Source organism: Drosophila nasuta, unplaced genomic scaffold (assembly GCF_023558535.2).
Source record: "Drosophila nasuta strain 15112-1781.00 unplaced genomic scaffold, ASM2355853v1 ctg155_pilon, whole genome shotgun sequence".
Taxonomy (NCBI): domain Eukaryota; kingdom Metazoa; phylum Arthropoda; class Insecta; order Diptera; family Drosophilidae; genus Drosophila; species Drosophila nasuta.
Genome location: NW_026869389.1, coordinates 10,001 through 27,500, shown reverse-complemented (window position 1 = coordinate 27,500; position 17,500 = coordinate 10,001). Strand labels below are relative to the sequence as shown.

The 17,500-nt window shown below is 41.7% G+C and overlaps 1 non-coding gene and 1 pseudogene across 1 annotated transcript; both read right to left on the bottom strand.

Annotated features, from left to right (window-relative positions):
* Positions 1 to 9,284: 9,284 nt before the first annotated feature.
* LOC132797623 (large subunit ribosomal RNA) lies at positions 9,285 to 16,723 on the bottom strand (annotated as a pseudogene).
* Positions 16,724 to 17,075: 352 nt separating this feature from the next.
* On the bottom strand, positions 17,076 to 17,253 carry LOC132797622 (5.8S ribosomal RNA). Its single transcript, XR_009633749.1, has one exon. It is a non-coding gene; the product is annotated as a 5.8S ribosomal RNA (ribosomal RNA).
* Positions 17,254 to 17,500: the final 247 nt, after the last annotated feature.

Genomic DNA, 17,500 nt, shown 5'->3' with positions numbered 1-17,500 from the left:
GTGCATCCAGCGCAGGAGCATCGTATGCCACACCACAGGAGAGCCCACCTACTGGCCAACAGATCCGACCAAAATTCCCGACACCCTGGACATGGCCCTCTCCAAAGGATTTGATAGTGCCAAAGTCTCGTTGTCTTCTAACGCGGACCTTTTCTCCGACCACAGCGCAGTGGAACTGCGGCTGAACCTCCTGCACTGAGAAAAGCTGCACATCCCAGGATGATCAAGAGGAGCACGAGACTGCAATCCTACAAAGCCTGGCTAACGGAAAATGTCAACCCAGTGCAAGATCTTACCACCACCGAGCAAGTGAGCAACGCCATCAGCGAGCTCACGGAACACATGCACAACGCCGCAGCACATGCTTCCCCCAGAACCCCAATCTCTCCCAGACTACCAACGAGGGTCCTACACCTTTGGTCTTCAGAGATCGCCTCGCTAGTAGCTGAGAAAAGACGGTTGCGACGAGTATGGTTCCTATCCAGAAATCCTAGAGATAAAAGGGTATTTAACAGAGCCGCAAAGCAGCTTAAGGATAAGCTCCTAAAGCTCAGACAGAGCTCGTTTGAAGAGTTCCTGGCCAATGTTGAGCCTGGAGACCCACAGCACAACCTTTGGCAGGTCACTCGTCATATAAAACGACCTACTAAGAGAGTTGCTCCAGTCCAGCGTGCTAGTGGCGCCTGGTGCCGCACAGAGCAAGAACGAGCTGAAGCTTTTGTGGAGCACCTCAGCGAAGCCTTCAAGCCGATAATAAGATGCACCGACCTGGATATCTCAGCTACGCAACGTGCCCTACAACTATTAGATGAAAACACCAACAACAACCAAGAAGAGCTAGCTATGGTCTCGGTGGATGAGGTCAAACTTGAGATCGAGGGACTCAAGACGAATAAATCACCGGGCGCTGATGGCATTGAAGCACTGGCTGTTAAGCTTCTTCCCCCTCCCTGCCTACAACTCCTCGCCAACATATACAGCAGGTGCTTTCAGCTAGGACATTTTCCAACCATCTGGAAACGAGCAGAGGTAATTCTTATACCCAAACCTGGCAAACCTGAAGCCAATCTTGGCTCTTATCGTCCGATAAGTTTGCTGTCGATACTCTCAAAATACTCGAAAGAGTATTTTTGCGCAGAGTATTGCCAGTGTTGGAAGAAGCTGGGTTGATTCGGATCACCAGTTTGGCTTCAGGCGTTCTCACTCCACCCCGGAACAATGCCACCGTTTAGTCAAAGTGATACTGGACGCATTCGAGGAGAAGAACTACTGCTGCGCCGTAATGCTTGACGTGAAGCAAGCTTTCGACAGAGTCTGGCACCCAGGGCTACTGCTTAAGCTTAAGAGAAACCTGCCTCAACCCCAATACGCATTTCTGCAATCTTACCTCGACAACAGAAGCTTTTATGTCAGATGCGGAGATGCGCGATCTACCACAAAAGGTATCGAAGCCGGTGTACCACAAGGCAGCGTCCTAGGCCCTCTATTGTACACGTTGTACACAGCGGACATGCCTACATTTTTCAACGAGAACCTATTGGTTGCCACATACGCCGATGACACAGCCTTTCTTGCCACAGCAGGAACCCCACAGGATGCGTCGGAAATTATTCAAAATCAGCTAAACACCATCGAGCCCTGGCTGCGGAGGTGGAACATCTCGGTAAACCCTGAGAAGTCCACGCAAACCACATTTGCACTCCGCAACGGCAATTGCCCGCCTGTCAGTCTCAATGGGGAATATATTCCCGAAAATCCCACGCCCAAATACCTGGGCATGACGCTCGACAGGCGGTTAACATGGCGCACACACATCCTAAGGAAGAGAAAGCAGGCTGAAGAGAGGCTGAAGCAATTCCAATGGCTCATTGGAAGACGCTCGAAGCTTAAAAGCAAACTTAAACTGCTTGTCTACAAAACCATCATTAAGCCAATCTGGACTTATGGCATCCAGCTGTGGGGCACTGCCTGCAAATCAAACTGCAGGAACATCCAAAGGCTGCAGAACAAGGCTCTGAGAATGGTCTCGAACGCTCATCCTTACCATGACAACAGCACCATCCACGAGGTACTCAGGGTTCCCTGGGTAGAAGATGAAATTCGAAAAGTGAGCACGAATTACATCAACAGGCTCCATAACCACCCAAACACATTGGCCATCAACATCTTGGACAACAGCCAAACCGTCAGAAGACTTAAAAGAAAACACCCCTCGACCAGCCCATGGAGGATGATGATTAGCCCTCCAGAACCCTACCAACCATCTCTTGTGAGAATTTAATCGACAAGGCTGCCTCAAAAAATTTAATTATTGTCCGTACAGACAGATTTTAAATAAATAATTATTGACGAAAAAAATGTATAGGTTTTGTGACACGTTTTCTACAATGCTCTTATTTTATTTAGTATTACCATCTAACGTATCTTTTTGTTGCACTAATTTAATAATACAACAGTAAAACTTCATTATTTTTAACTTTTTTAATCATATTGCCTTCTATATGATTATTTTCATATATTATTTATATATGACTTATGCCGGCATGACACTCCATATACATAGTCATATATATTTCACTTGTGAAATTTTTCTCATATGACATGCCTGCCCGACCTCACCACCCCTATATAGGTTTTGTGACACGTTTTCTACAACCCGCTCATTTTACTAAGGTCTACCATCTAATGTATCTTTATGTGGCACTAATTTAATAATACAACAGCAAAACTTTATTATTTTATTATCAATAATTTGTATTAAATACTAGTACAATCGTAAATTATTTGACATTGTTTAAAATTTTTGTCAAAGTTGAACTCATATCTCGGTAGAACCTCATATCATATGGCTGCAGTTCAATAAAAATTCACCCAGTCCAAAAATTTTTTCTCGAGTTAAATTCAAAATCTTATCTCATTTTATTAAAAACTGTATAAAATGATATATAAAAGTTTTTTCTTCAATTTTCATATGTTGAAATTTTTTGTCAAAGTTGTCTTAATTTGTGCCACTAATATGATGGCGTTCTTTTGCTACCAAACACATAATTGTGTATGAAATAAATGCATACTTAAAATACGCAAGTATTCTGTTCATATAGATACATACATAAATGTATATATATTTTTTATATCATGCATATTTTTAATTTTCGCCACTAATATGATGGCGTCCTTCTGGCTACCAAATTCATGTAATTGCGTACCAAATAAATGTATATTTAAAATACACAAGTATTTTGTACACATAGATATACCATGCATATTTTAATTTTCTCCACTAATATGATGGCGTCCTTCTGGCTACCAAATAAATATATGTCGGAGAATACTGATTTGGCACTTCATCTCCTTCCATAATTTGTTTATAATGGCACTTCGCACAGCAAGTCGCTTACGATGTTCTTTGTCTCGTTACTCGAAGCAGACTGACTCGCAAGCCATCTGTCTCTCCGCCAATTCTTCTATTTCACCACATCTATTTCATCATCCTTTTAACATTGTCTCTATTGCATCAGCCAAAGAACTGCAAGCGCCATGCTCATTTGAGCTTGTATCAAATGATGCTCTGTCCATTTAACATTATGTTACCTAACATACTGTCCGTTAACTTTCAAACTAAACATATCTAGATCTGTAATTCTTCGACACGGCCATCCTGACCTTTACGCGTCCTCGCGTATCATGCTTCTCAATAAGATTCATTATAATAATAACTTTTATTCAATGTTTCAATTTCATTCATTTCTTGTAACTTAAAATTCTATCTTACATTAATTTTCCGCTAATTTCTATCTTATAGCAATAAAAAGAAGTAAAAGTATTTTCCATTACAAAGTGAAAATTAAAATCAACAACATAATTCATAAGTTCATCAAATGCATTGTAGTTCAGTGGTGTCCCTTGCCCTGCTCAACTTTTTTTTTAACTTGATCTTATCGAACATATCTACCGCCACAGCGCCATTTCTTTTTTATCTTTTCTCATCTCTTCGTACCATAACTCCTTCTCTCAACATCTCTTCATCACTTTACACTCTTAGGCTCTTGCTGCACACACTGCAACGCTCACACGCACACTCTGCGTACTGGTCCCTCTAGACCCACATAGCCCCCGCCATGCAGTAACTGCGCAGATTACTACATGACACGGCTATAGCCTTTGTAAATGATTTAATCTGAGCTTATGGTACCTACGAGTGCCTCAATCGGCGATCTCTCGCACTCATCTGCCTCTACTTCATTAGGCATCGCCCGCAGTTGCTCGTGGGCATACTTATATGTTCGCTTGCTTGTAAGAGATTTCAACATATAACGATCACCATCAAGCTTCTCTATTATGACAAACGGTCCTTTAAACTTTGGATCTAGCTTTGTTTGGTGCCGTTCTTCATTTTTGAGCAGGACATGGTCACCTACATTGTAACTTACAATCTTAGCCTTATTCTTGTCAAAGCGTTGCTTCTCATATTCAGCACTATTCTTTATATTTTGCAAGGCCTTTGATCTAACATGTTCAATGTCAATATCCACTTCTTCTACAATTGGCATCATGCCCATTGGTCTTGCCTCTTTACCAATTAATAACTCTAATGGACTAAGCTTTGTGACTCTATTGGCCGTGCAATTCATGGCCAACTGCACTTCTTTAGGGCATCCTGCCAAGATCGCTTGCTTGTCTCAACTGCCGTCAACATTGCTTTCATGGTACTCATAACGCGCTCAACCTGTCCATTCGCCCGGCTTGCACCGGTCGCTATCAGATGCAAGTCAATTTTTGTGATAAGCAAAATTGCTTAAAATCACCACTCGCAAAACTGCGACCTTGATCGGCAATGATACGAGTGGGTAACCCAAACATACAGATAGTGGACTTCAATGCCTCTATGCAACTATTAGTGTCGAGGCTAAGAGCGTGGTGTAGATGAACATATTTAGTGAAAGCATCTATTTGCACTATCACGTATTCTTTGATGTCATTTTTGCCACTCAACTTGCCACTTATATCCATGTGCACGGTATGCCAGGGTATGGAAACTTTGGGTATGGGGTGTAGTTCTATTTGGGCCTTTCCCGACGTTGACTTTGAAAGCTTGCAGGTGATGCAATTCTCAACAAATTTTCGCACATATTTGGACATATTTGGGAACCAATACTGCGTATATACCTTATCTAGTGTTTTCTCCCATCCCAAATGCATTATGGCCTCATGTACGTGATTAATCACAGACCACCTAAATGCTCGCGGTATTACCGGCAGACATCGGCTTTGTCCGTTTCTCTGTATTACTCTATACAACATGCCTGACCGCATTTCATACGTCTTTGCATCTTCATGTCTCAGTTCGTTATTTTGCAACTTTGCTATTAAGTCCGTAATCTCTACATCTCGCTGCTGTTCAGCAAGTAGCCAGTTATCTGTGATGTCTGCCATGCATATACGTACTTCCGTTATTTTGGTAGACTTAGTAAGCTTGTCAATTGGTAGTGGATTGCGCGAAAGGAAATCTACATGTGCCATACTGTTTCCTTTTCTATATTCTACCTCAAAATCAAAGGACTGCAGATATGCCCACCAGCGATGGACCCTTGGCGTTAATTCTATTTTATTGCGACTAGCTTTGAGCGAATTACAATCCGTGAAAACGACAAATGGACGACCCTGCAAATAATGACGAAAATGTTTCACTGCGTTGTACACTGCCAGTGTCTCCAGTTCATATGAGTGGTATCTTGTTTCAGCCCCTGTAGTACACTTGCTATAATATTCTATGACTCTTGGTTTGCCGTTTATCTTGTGCATTAAGATAGCTCCATAGCCGTCTGCACTAGCGTCAGTATGGAGTTCAACCGGGTATTGTGGGTCATAGATGATAAGAACTGAGTCGCTAACCAATACAGATATTATTTCTTGGCGTACCTGCTCATGCTTCTCATGCCACTCGAATTTGCTGTTTTTGACGTTAACAAATATAATGGCTTCATTAATTCAGAAAATCGAAGAACGAATTGTCGGAAGTAGGAAGATAGGCCAATAAATTGTCTTAGTTGCGTAACTGTCTGTGGGGTTGCAATGCAGCCAATGCCTGAATTTTTCGCGGGTTTGGTCTTATTTCGCCGTTTTCAATTTTATACCCCAAGTATTCAACACTTGGCTGCAAGAAGGAACACTTATCAATATTGTAGGAGAAGCCGGCATTAGACAACCTTTGCAATACCTCCTTAAGTCTATTAAAGGCCTCCTCTTTTGTGCTAGAAACAATTAAGACATCATCAATGTAAACAATTGCATACGAATAGGCCACTTCACCCAAAGCACGCATTATGGCTCGCTGAAATACAGATGAAGCATTCTTCAAGCCAAATGGCATTGCTATAAATTCATATTGGCCTTCTGTCGTAACAAATGCTGTGCGTTCTATTGACTCGGGATGTATTGGTATTTGGTAAAAGCCACTCGCCATGTCAAGACTAGTAAAGTACTTGCTACCGCGCAGTCTATCAATTTGGTCCGATATTAATGGTAACGGATATTTATCGGAGACCGTATTGGCATTCAACTCACGATAATCGATACATAAACGATCACTGCCGTCTTTTTCTTTACCAGCAGCATTGGACTCGCGAAAGGGGAACAGCTTGGACGTATGACTTTTGCTGCCAGAAGTTCTTGTATTTTACCTCTCACCAATATCTTTTCTTCCACGCTTAATCTATACGGACGCCTCATTACCGTTTTATTGGCATCAATCAGACGGATCTCCAATTCACCTGTATTGACTCGTCGGTTAGGTATACCCTTTATGAATGTTGATGCGTGAGGTTTTAATATTTCTGCCAGTTCGGCTCGGTCAGACTGAGTTAGATTAACATCACCATTTATGGAGTCCATAAAATTCCACTCAACAGTGCTAGACAGGGTATTAACAGTTTTAATTTTGTGTAAAGTAAACTTATTGGCATCTATATTTACGCCAAAGCCCTGACCTAAAATTTCACGGCCAATCAGTGCATCGTGCTTCAAATATTTGTCCATGACAACGTGAAACAGGATCTCTATCGAAAACTCACATATCTTAACAGTGGTCAGAATTTGCATTGAACATGTTACTGATCCTTCACCTATGCCGCTTATAAGTACAGTGTTATTCATTCTCTTGCCCATGAACTTATTAGCTAATTTTTCTTTTAATAGGGAGCACTCTGCCCCTGAATCAAAAAGTACGGAACGGGCTCACCATGTTGGTACATGATCCCCTTTGGGTCGACGACGGTGCACACATCCACTCGCTTCTCATAAGTGTTGCCCTTGCTTGAAGATGAAGAGGTCGGGCATTTGGTTGCAATATGCCCTAACTGGCCGCACTTGTAGCAGGTTAAAGTTGACATATCCCTCTTTGGTGTGGCATTGCCGCGAGTCGAGTTGAATTTTGTCTCACTTGCGTCTCCCGGTTTTCTGCTTCGACATTCTGCCATTTTATGGCCAGGTTTGCCACAAGAGTGGCACTTTCCTTGCCACGATGTTCTCCGCTTCTTTTGTTCAGGGACACTGGTATAGTCTGGTGTCTCGCAGTCATTGCGCTTACCAAACGCATAGGCACGCAATTGTTGCTCCAGTTCGCTTCGGGTTTTGATGTTCGTTGTAAACAATAATCGCTGCAGTCGTTTATCTATTTGCGCAGCATGCGCTAACACGATCGATACGGCAATTTCTTCGCTGCTCACATTTTTCCACTTTGACAGTAAAGCCGTTACTTGTCTGCTGGCATACACAGACAAACACTCGCTTGGCCTTGGTTTACTGCTGAACATATTAAGCAATATGGCAGCTGACGTCTCTACACCTTCATATCTTTGGATAAACAATTCTCGGAATTCCGGCCACTTTATTCCACTGTAACAGATTTGTGACAGCCACTGAGATGCTCCTCCTTCCAAAGAGTTGCTTAACGCCATGACGAGAGCGCTACCCTCCAACATGTTCTCTGCCATGATTATGTCAACAGTTTTACACCAAGCAGCAGCATCTGCGTTCGCAGTATCGGGACAAAACTTTGGAAGCGTTACTTTTCTATTGGGTTGCGTCGCTGTTCTGGGAATCTGCATCGATTTAATTAATTCCCGAAAAGATTTGTTTTGCGCTTCGAATAATGCACGCCATTGATCGTTCGATAAATTTTGGGGCGAGACCGATCCCACTTCTGATGTCGGAGAAGTGCCAAATCAGTATGCACTTCATCTCCTTCCATAATTTGTTTATAATGGCACTTCGCACAGCAAGTCGCTTACGATGTTCTTTGTCTCGTTACTCGAAGCAGACTGACTCGCAAGCCATCTGTCTCTCCGCCAATTCTTCTATTTCACCACATCTATTTCATCATCCTTTTAACATTGTCTCTATTGCAGCTTACTAAATAAATGCATATTTAAAATATACAAGTATTTTGTTCACATATTATACCTTTGCATATTCTTAATTTTCGCCACTAATATGATGACGTTCCTTTTGCTACCAAATAAATATATATAACCAACGCATTATAAATAAATGCATATATAAAATACGCAAGTATTTTGTACACATAGATATACTATGCATATTCTTAATTTTCGCCACTAATATAATGGCGTTCCTTTTGCTACCAAATAAATATATATAACCAACGCATAATAAATAAATGCATATATAAAATATGCAAGTATTTTGTATACATAGATATACTTACTATGCATATTATTAATTTTCGCCACTAATATAATGGCGTTCCTTTTGCTACCAAATAAATATAAATAACTAACGCATACTAAATAAATGCATATTTAAAATACGCAAGTATTTTGTACACATAGTTATACCTTTGCATATTCTTAATTTTCGCCACTAATATGATGACGTTCCTTTTGCTACCAAATAAATATATATAACCAACGCATTATAAATAAATGCATATATAAAATACGCAAGTATTTTGTATACATAGATATACTATGCATATTCTTAATTTTCGCCACTAATATAATGGCGTTCCTTTTGCTACCAAATAAATATATATAACCAACGCATAATAAATAAATGCATATATAAAATACACAAGTATATTTTGTACACATAGATATATTATTTATTTATATATATATAATATATTTATATATTATATAAATTTTCTTCTTATATGCGTAATTGTATAACACATAATTAATAATTATGCATACAATTTTGCATATTTATATATATAAATATATATATAATATTTTTTTATATATGCCTTAAACATATATATTTTATCGAATCGTCAAGCAAAGGATAAGCTTCAGTGGATCGCAGTATGGCAGCTGCTCAACCACTTACAACACCTTGCCTGTTATAAAAGTCGTTTACAATTGATTCAAGGCTTTGTCATTGTATTAAATAATGTTTTAATATATAACTAGCGCGGCACCAGGTGATCGAAGATCCTCCCAATTTACTATGTTATATGTAACATTGGCATCACATCCATCGTCGTCTATTAAATGAATAATAAACTTTTAATGGTTTAGAAGCCATACAATGCAAATTGCCCCTTATTTATCATTGCAGTCCAGCACGGATACGACCTTAGAGGCGTTCAGGCATAATCCAACGGACGTAGCGTCATACCACTGTTCGCTCGAACAAGTATTGTGCCATTGGTCCGTACCTGCGGTTCCTCTCGTACTACGCAGGAATGCTGTCGCAACAACGTTTTGTCATTAGTAGGGTAAAACTAACCTGTCTCACGACGGTCTAAACCCAGCTCACGTTCCCTTGCATGGGTGAACAATCCAACGCTTGGTGAATTTTGCTTCACAATGATAGGAAGAGCCGACATCGAAGGATCAAAAAGCGACGTCGCTATGAACGCTTGGCCGCCACAAGCCAGTTATCCCTATGGTAACTTTTCTGACACCTCTTGTTAAAAACTCTTTAAACCAAAAGGATCGATAGGCCGAGCTTTTGCTGTCCCTGTGTGTACTGAACACCGAGATCAAGTCAGCATTTGCCCTTTTGCTCTATGTGTGGTTTCTGTCCGCACTGAGCTGGCCTTGGGACACCTCCGTTATTATTTGAGAGATGTACCGCCCCAGTCAAACTCCCTACCTGGCAATGTCCTTGAATTGGATCATACCTGAGTAATTGGAGTTATACCAAATTTTTAATTTAAGAACACATAAATGCACTCTCTCATTAATGAATTTGTTTGCGATTATATAACAAACTCGTGATACTTTGATCAAGAAGCTTGCATCAAAACCCAATACCATAAGATATAATAAATATATCCGTATAATGGCTAGGAAATGATACACGTTCCATTTAATCAAGTAAGTAAGGAAACAATAAGAGTAGTGGTATTTCATTGTCGATACTAAACCGAAATTTAATATCTCCCACTTATTCTACACCTCTTATGTCTCCTTACACTGCCAGATTAGAGTCAAGCTCAAAAGGGTCTTCTTTCCCCGCTAATTATTCCAAGCCCGTTCCCTTGGCTGTGGTTTCGCTAGATAGTAGATAGGGACAGTAGGAATCTCGTTAATCCATTCATGCGCGTCACTAATTAGATGACGAGGCATTTGGCTATTTTTTTTTTGTAGGAAATGAATTTGCCCACACAACAATGCCATATATGGATGGCACGTCATATGACTATTTTCCCTTTACTTTGTACACAATAGATGTTGGCCAGTGTAGTTGACTTTCAATGAGGAAAGTAAACCTCGGTGCTAACCCACTCCTTGGCGATATCCAGTATGGAACATGAACGTCTTAAAGCCGCAGACTCCGCCATCTACCACCCTGGTACTGATAATATTGCTATCACCAGCGTTAAGGACTCCCAGGGCTATCAGTCGTTTTACCGACCGATAGCTCCAGATGCCCCTCCAGTTTAGCGTAGCAGAAACGATTTTAATGTCCTCATGTGCCCGATAATCCCGAACCAGAGCCGTTCGTACGTCCTGTCTGTCGTAGATCTCAACCTTACTCTGATGAGCTTGGTCAAGATCAAGTCCGTCAGTCACAACCTGAGCGTCGATCACTATAGTGTGATCTGGTCGGAAACCCACCAGGTCCGGCTTATATATCCTGTTCTCTCCCCTGCAGACTTGGTTCAGCAATGACAGAGTAGCCTCTCGTCTCAAGTCCCCGCTTGAGATAATTAGCTACACTGTTGTGTCTAGCCACCCGCCTCCCATGCGTACGATGACACTTCTGCAGAATGTGGTTTAGTGATTCGGGAGCATCACATCCTGCACGACACTGCCTCTCCAATTCGTGCCTTCCCCCTCGTGGTACGAGACCGCGTGGGTAGGGCATTTATCCGCAGTTTGATCCCATTCAAATAAGCTTTTCCAGTTAACAAACGCGTGGGTGCGACAACCCACCCGTGTTGCGGAGCATAACGCCCTGCTTCACGGAGACCGCTACCATCAACAGAGGAGTGCAACCTATCCGCCCAGTACGAATCGATCAAAAGGCGTGTATCCAGAGCCGCGTCTCCCGATGCCTTGCACCTATCTCGGGCCCTCCGAATTTCCGCACTAAGGAACGAACTGGCCGTCTCGGATTGCTCGAGGTGGGGCCATTTTATGTTCGTTAGCCTCTGTATGCGCAGCATTGGGCTGTCCTTCGAACTGAGGGAACACCGAGACCCCCACTTGTGTGGGGCATGGAAGAATGCTACTGACACATCCATAGGAAGATCTAACCATTTCCTTACGACCGACCGTACCAGTCTGTCACACTTTCTCAAAACGCCTATTGCCACACTACCAAGGGTTAGCTTGTGATATAGCTGTGGAATGAGGACAGTTCTGAGGGCGAATAACTTCTGCTGTGGCTTCAGGGGGGACCGCGATATGATATCCAATCTGGGACCAATGTCCTCAGTCGGATTGTAGCGGGCCCTCCCGTCCGCAGTGAACTGAATGCCGAGATACCTCCACTCCTCCGAACGCTTCAAGCTTGGACACGTGCGCGAACCTACACAGAAGCTCCGTGATTCGATCACAGTACACTTCTGCTTCGGTTGCCCCTTGACACTAACAGTAAAACACTTATTAGCGTTTAGGGTCAGCCCAACGGACGCCAAAAAGGAGACCGTGGTATCCAATAATGCCTGAAGGCCCTTCGGTGTAGAAGCAAACAACACCAGATCGTCTGCGAACGCTGCAGCGTTTGTTTTGGCATTTCCGACACTGACACCAATCTCGTCCGGTAGAGACCTGAGCAACCGGTCGATGACCAAATTGAACATATGTGGAGACAAAGGGTCACCCTGCTTCACACCTCTAGCAGGGACGAATTCCTCTGATCTCCAGCCTTTACCATTGAGACTAGTGCCACCTCCCAAGTACAAGCTACGTACGTAGTCAACAAAACCCGTTGGTGCACCATACGCGGATAGGGTGTCAATTACCGCTGCGTGAGACACAGAGTCAAACGCTTTGCTGACATCAAGTGTCGCGATATAACACGACGCATGACGTCTATGGTGGTCCCTCAGGATTAAGTCAACTATTGTCGCGTTATCGGCGCAACCGTCAGTAGGAAGAAACCCCCGCTGACGCGGATCCCAATCGACTGATGAGGCCAATCGAGATGCCAAGATGGCATTGAGTTGTCTAACTATGACAGAAGGCACCGATATCGGACGGAAGTCTTCTGGTCGGGATGCTCTTACCGTCTTCGGGATGAAAACGGTTCGAGCCATTCGGAAGAGTGTGGGTAGTTTGCCGCACCAGAGAATAAGGTTCATTATGCGAAGCATAACACCACTGGGAATACTCCTGGCAGTTCTTGGAGATATTCCGTCCGGTCCGGGAGAAGAAGTCAATGGCACTTGATGCAATTGCAGGTCCCTAGACGTAATAGGTGACCATACCCCCTCAAGCAAGTGTCCCATATGGGGCACGGTGCTATTGCAAGAGGAAAGGCTCTGCTGTGTCATGACTTCTCTCCAGTATGGTTCCATAATCTCTTGGTTTGGCATTACCGACTCGTCGGGTCCTGCTAGCAGGGATCCGATGCATCGACCTTTATGTTTGTCCCAGTTGCGCTGAACCCTAGCGAACTGCTGCCTTCTATTTTGTCTCCTATTGCGAGGCTCAGGAAAGACTCTCGCCGAAACCGGACCTTCGTTTCGATTCGGAAAAATTTCCAGGAGATAGTTAGACAAACACTGGAGAGTTGCTTCTTTGCCCGAAGTCTGCGCTCCATCAATGATAGATTGCAGAACCTCGACTCTCCACGATCGATTACATCCCACAGGGCCGAAGCCCCGCAGTATCCGCATGAGGACGTCGTCCGAATGTATCGATGGTGTGATTGGAACCGACTCTGACATTGAAGAAGAAGACTCAAGCCCACTTATACTAGGGCGGCGCGTAATGGTTTGTGGTTCACTAATTTCGGGGATAAGAGCCGCTTGCCCTCTTAGCTGCTCGATTTTTGCCTTATAATTATCCCTCTGTCGACACTTTTTAATAGCATCGACGCTGCGTTCTGGAAAATGCAACGCCAGCTTTTTATTAATGAACCTCTCGCCATTTGCTATGAGCTCAAGTTCCTTCCTCGCCATCATGGCCAATTCTTCCTCACACCACCTGGTTTTCACGTCAACACGCGTACGAAGCTCATCAAGCCTGTCTTTGTGCTGACGCGACATGTGGACGCCTAAACCGGTCTTTGTTCCAAAAGATCGGCCGCATTCCACACATAGATGTCCAACAACTGGATTAGCATCTACGTTCCTTCCCTGATGGGCTCCTACGGATGCCGTAGGAGAATTCACTGAATAACTTTCAGCTATCCGAGGCATGTTATTTAAGTTTGCACCATCAGTTTTTCAGGACCATCGGGGTGGTAACCCAATGGCCCCTTTCGCCGCTCATATTCGCTGCTGCCGAAACTACATCGGTCCAGCACCCGGAGGACACCACGAGGAGGCCACAAGTTAAGTGGGGCACATGTTGCCTATGAGTCGACTTGATCTGACTAACGAAGGACGGTAGTCCACTTGCCATTGCTGATAAATGAACCATTATTCCCCTTCTGCAGACCCATTGATCCTCCTTAAGAGAGTCATAGTTACTCCCGCCGTTGACCCGCGCTTACTTGAATTTCTTCACTTTGACATTCAGAGCACTGGGCAGAAATCACATTGTGTCAACACCCGCTAGGGCCATCACAATGCTTTGTTTTAATTAGACAGTCGGATTCCCCAAGTCCGTGCCAGTTCTGAATTGATTGTTAATTGATAATCGTTATAATTTAAAAGAACTAGCTGGTTGCCCAACTAGTATTCTTAAAAATTTTAGCAAGAAAGTTCCACAATTGGCTACGTAACTAAACTATCCGGGGAACAAGAAACTACCATAAATGATAGAAACTCTATTTACCCAGAACGAGCACATAAACCATGTTATTGTTTCCCAATCAAGCCCGACTATCTCAATCTTCAGAGCCAATCCTTATCCCGAAGTTACGGATCTAATTTGCCGACTTCCCTTACCTACATTATTCTATCGACTAGAGACTCTTCACCTTGGAGACCAGCTGCGGATATTGGTACGGCCTGTTGAGAAGTTTGCGTGTCCCCACCATAAATTTTCAAGGTCCGAGGAGAAAATATCGACACAACAGTATATGTCATGCTCTTCTAGCCCATCTACCATATCTCTCTGCGAAAGACTTCCATGGTAGTACGGCTATAAAACAGAAAAGAAAACTCTTCCGATATCTCTCGACGGCTTCTTTATGGTCGTTCCTGTTGCCAGGATGAGCACGAGGCCCATATTTAATAACAAACGGATACTCAACAGGTTACGGAATTGGAACCGTATTCCCTTTCGTTCAAAATTATTCAAGTTTTTTAATTATGACAAAATATAAATTTTAGTTACTTTTTTACTTGAAAATTTTCGGCTTTCGCCTTGAACTTAGGACCGACTAACTCGTGATCAACCACTGTTCACACGAAACCCTTCTCCACTTCAGTCCTCCAAGGTCTCATTCGATTATTTGCTACTACCACCAAGATCTGTACCAATGACGGCTCCATGCAGGCTTACGCCAAACACTTCTAAGCACACCATTGTACCTTCCTACTCACTAAAGTTTCAAAATTTATATTACAAGTAATATAAATCATCTACTTTAGCGGTAATGTATAGGTATACAACTTAAGCGCCATCCATTTTAAGGGCTAGTTGCTTCGGCAGGTGAGTTGTTACACACTCCTTAGCGGATTTCGACTTCCATGATCACCGTCCTGCTGTTTTAAGCAACCAACGCCTTTCATGGTTTCTGAATGAGTTGTTAATTTGGGCACCGTAACATTACGTTTGGTTCATCCCACAGCGCCAGTTCTGCTTACCAAAAGTGGCCCACTGGGCACATTATATCATAACCTTAAACTTCATATCAAGAAAGTTAAGGTTCTTACCCATTTAAAGTTTGAGAATAGGTTAAGATCGTTTCGACCCTAAGGCCTCTAATCATTCGCTTTACCAGATAAGATTATTTTATACAACAGTTAAATGCACCAGCTATCCTGAGGGAAACTTCGGAAGGAACCAGCTACTAGATGGTTCGATTGGTCTTTCGCCCCTATACTCAATTCTGACAATCGATTTGCACGTCAGAACTGTTTCGGTCTTCCATCAGGGTTTCCCCTGACTTCAACCTGATCAAGTATAGTTCACCATCTTTCGGGTCACAGCATATATGCTCAAGGTACGTTCCAGTTAGAGGCATAAATAATATAAATATTATTATACATAACTATATAGAACGCCCCGGGATTGCGTTAATCAACTATAGTTAAAAACTAATCCCAATAATAGTCAAGTTAATTACGCTATTAGGTTTATATCCCAATAACTTGCACATATGTTAGACTCCTTGGTCCGTGTTTCAAGACGGGTCCCGAAGGTATCCTGAATCTTTCGCATTGTTAATCATACAAGTGCTTATAATAAACATAAAAATCAATGATAATCATGCCATTATATAATTCCGAAAAATTAACGCACTGTACTCATATAATCTATCAGCACTTTATCAAATTTTTGAAATTTATTTTATGTTAAAATGCAAGCACTCTAATTTAAATAAACTCTTATCAAAATTGTTTGATAAATTCCATACATGCTAATAGATTACAATGTCCTTATATGGAAAAAATGCACACTATCGTTATAATATTGATTAAATATTACAATTCTAATGATGAATTTTCCATAACGGATATTCAGGTTCATCGGGCTTAACCTCTAAGCAGTTTCACGTACTATTTAACTCTCTATTCAGAGTTCTTTTCAACTTTCCCTCACGGTACTTGTTTACTATCGGTCTCATGGTTATATTTAGTTTTAGATGGAGTTTACCACCCACTTAGTGCTGCACTATCAAGCAACACGACTCTTTGGAAACATCATCTAATAATCATTAACGTTATACGGGCCTGGCACCCTCTATGGGTAAATGGCCTCATTTAAGAAGGACTTAAATCGTTAATTTCTCATACTAGAATATTGACGTTCCATACACTGCATCTCACATTTGCCATATAGACAAAGTGACTTAGTGCTGAACTGATTTCTTTTCGCTCGCCGCTACTAAGAAAATCCTTGTTAGTTTCTTTTCCTCCCCTAATTAATATGCTTAAATTCAGGGGGTAGTCCCATATGAGTTGAGGTTGTTTAATTACACTTATAGACAATTCTCTGCCTATTTTGAAATATACTATTTTTTCTTGAAGGTCCATAATATTCACAAAATTATTCTTTATACCATATTCGTTAATAAGAGGCAATTCTAGTTTATAAAATAATATATTTTATGCTAGACATTCCTCAATATTATTTGAAATGAATAAAGAACATATAATTCTTCAAATTTCTCATGCAACAGAGTTTTAGTATTTTCATTTATTAATTCATATTATGAATATCTTAAGCGAGAACTTTTAGATTCACACTTATATTATCCAATAATATACAATGTGCTTAAAATTCCGAAAAATTTTAAACAACTTATTTAGCATAGTCTTACAACCCTCAACCATATGTAGTCCAAGCAGCACTAAAAATTAATTAAAGTACATAACAGCATGGACTGCGATATGCGTTCAAAATGTCGATGTTCATGTGTCCTGCAGTTCACACGATGACGCACAGTTTGCTGCGTTCTTCATCGACCCATGAGCCGAGTGATCCACCGCTTAGAGTGATACAATTTTTTTTTATTTCATTACGTCAAGAATATTTTTATTGAAAGAAATTAAAAATACACCATTTTACTGGCATATATCAATTCCTTCAATAAAATTTTTTTATACCTAAATAAATGTTGCGAAATGTCTTAGTTTTACATAATCGATAATAATAAGATATATGACAAGTATATTTTAGCTAAATTTATTTATTATGATCAACATATGTAAAGCGTTAACCTGCAAACAGGTACAACATTGTTT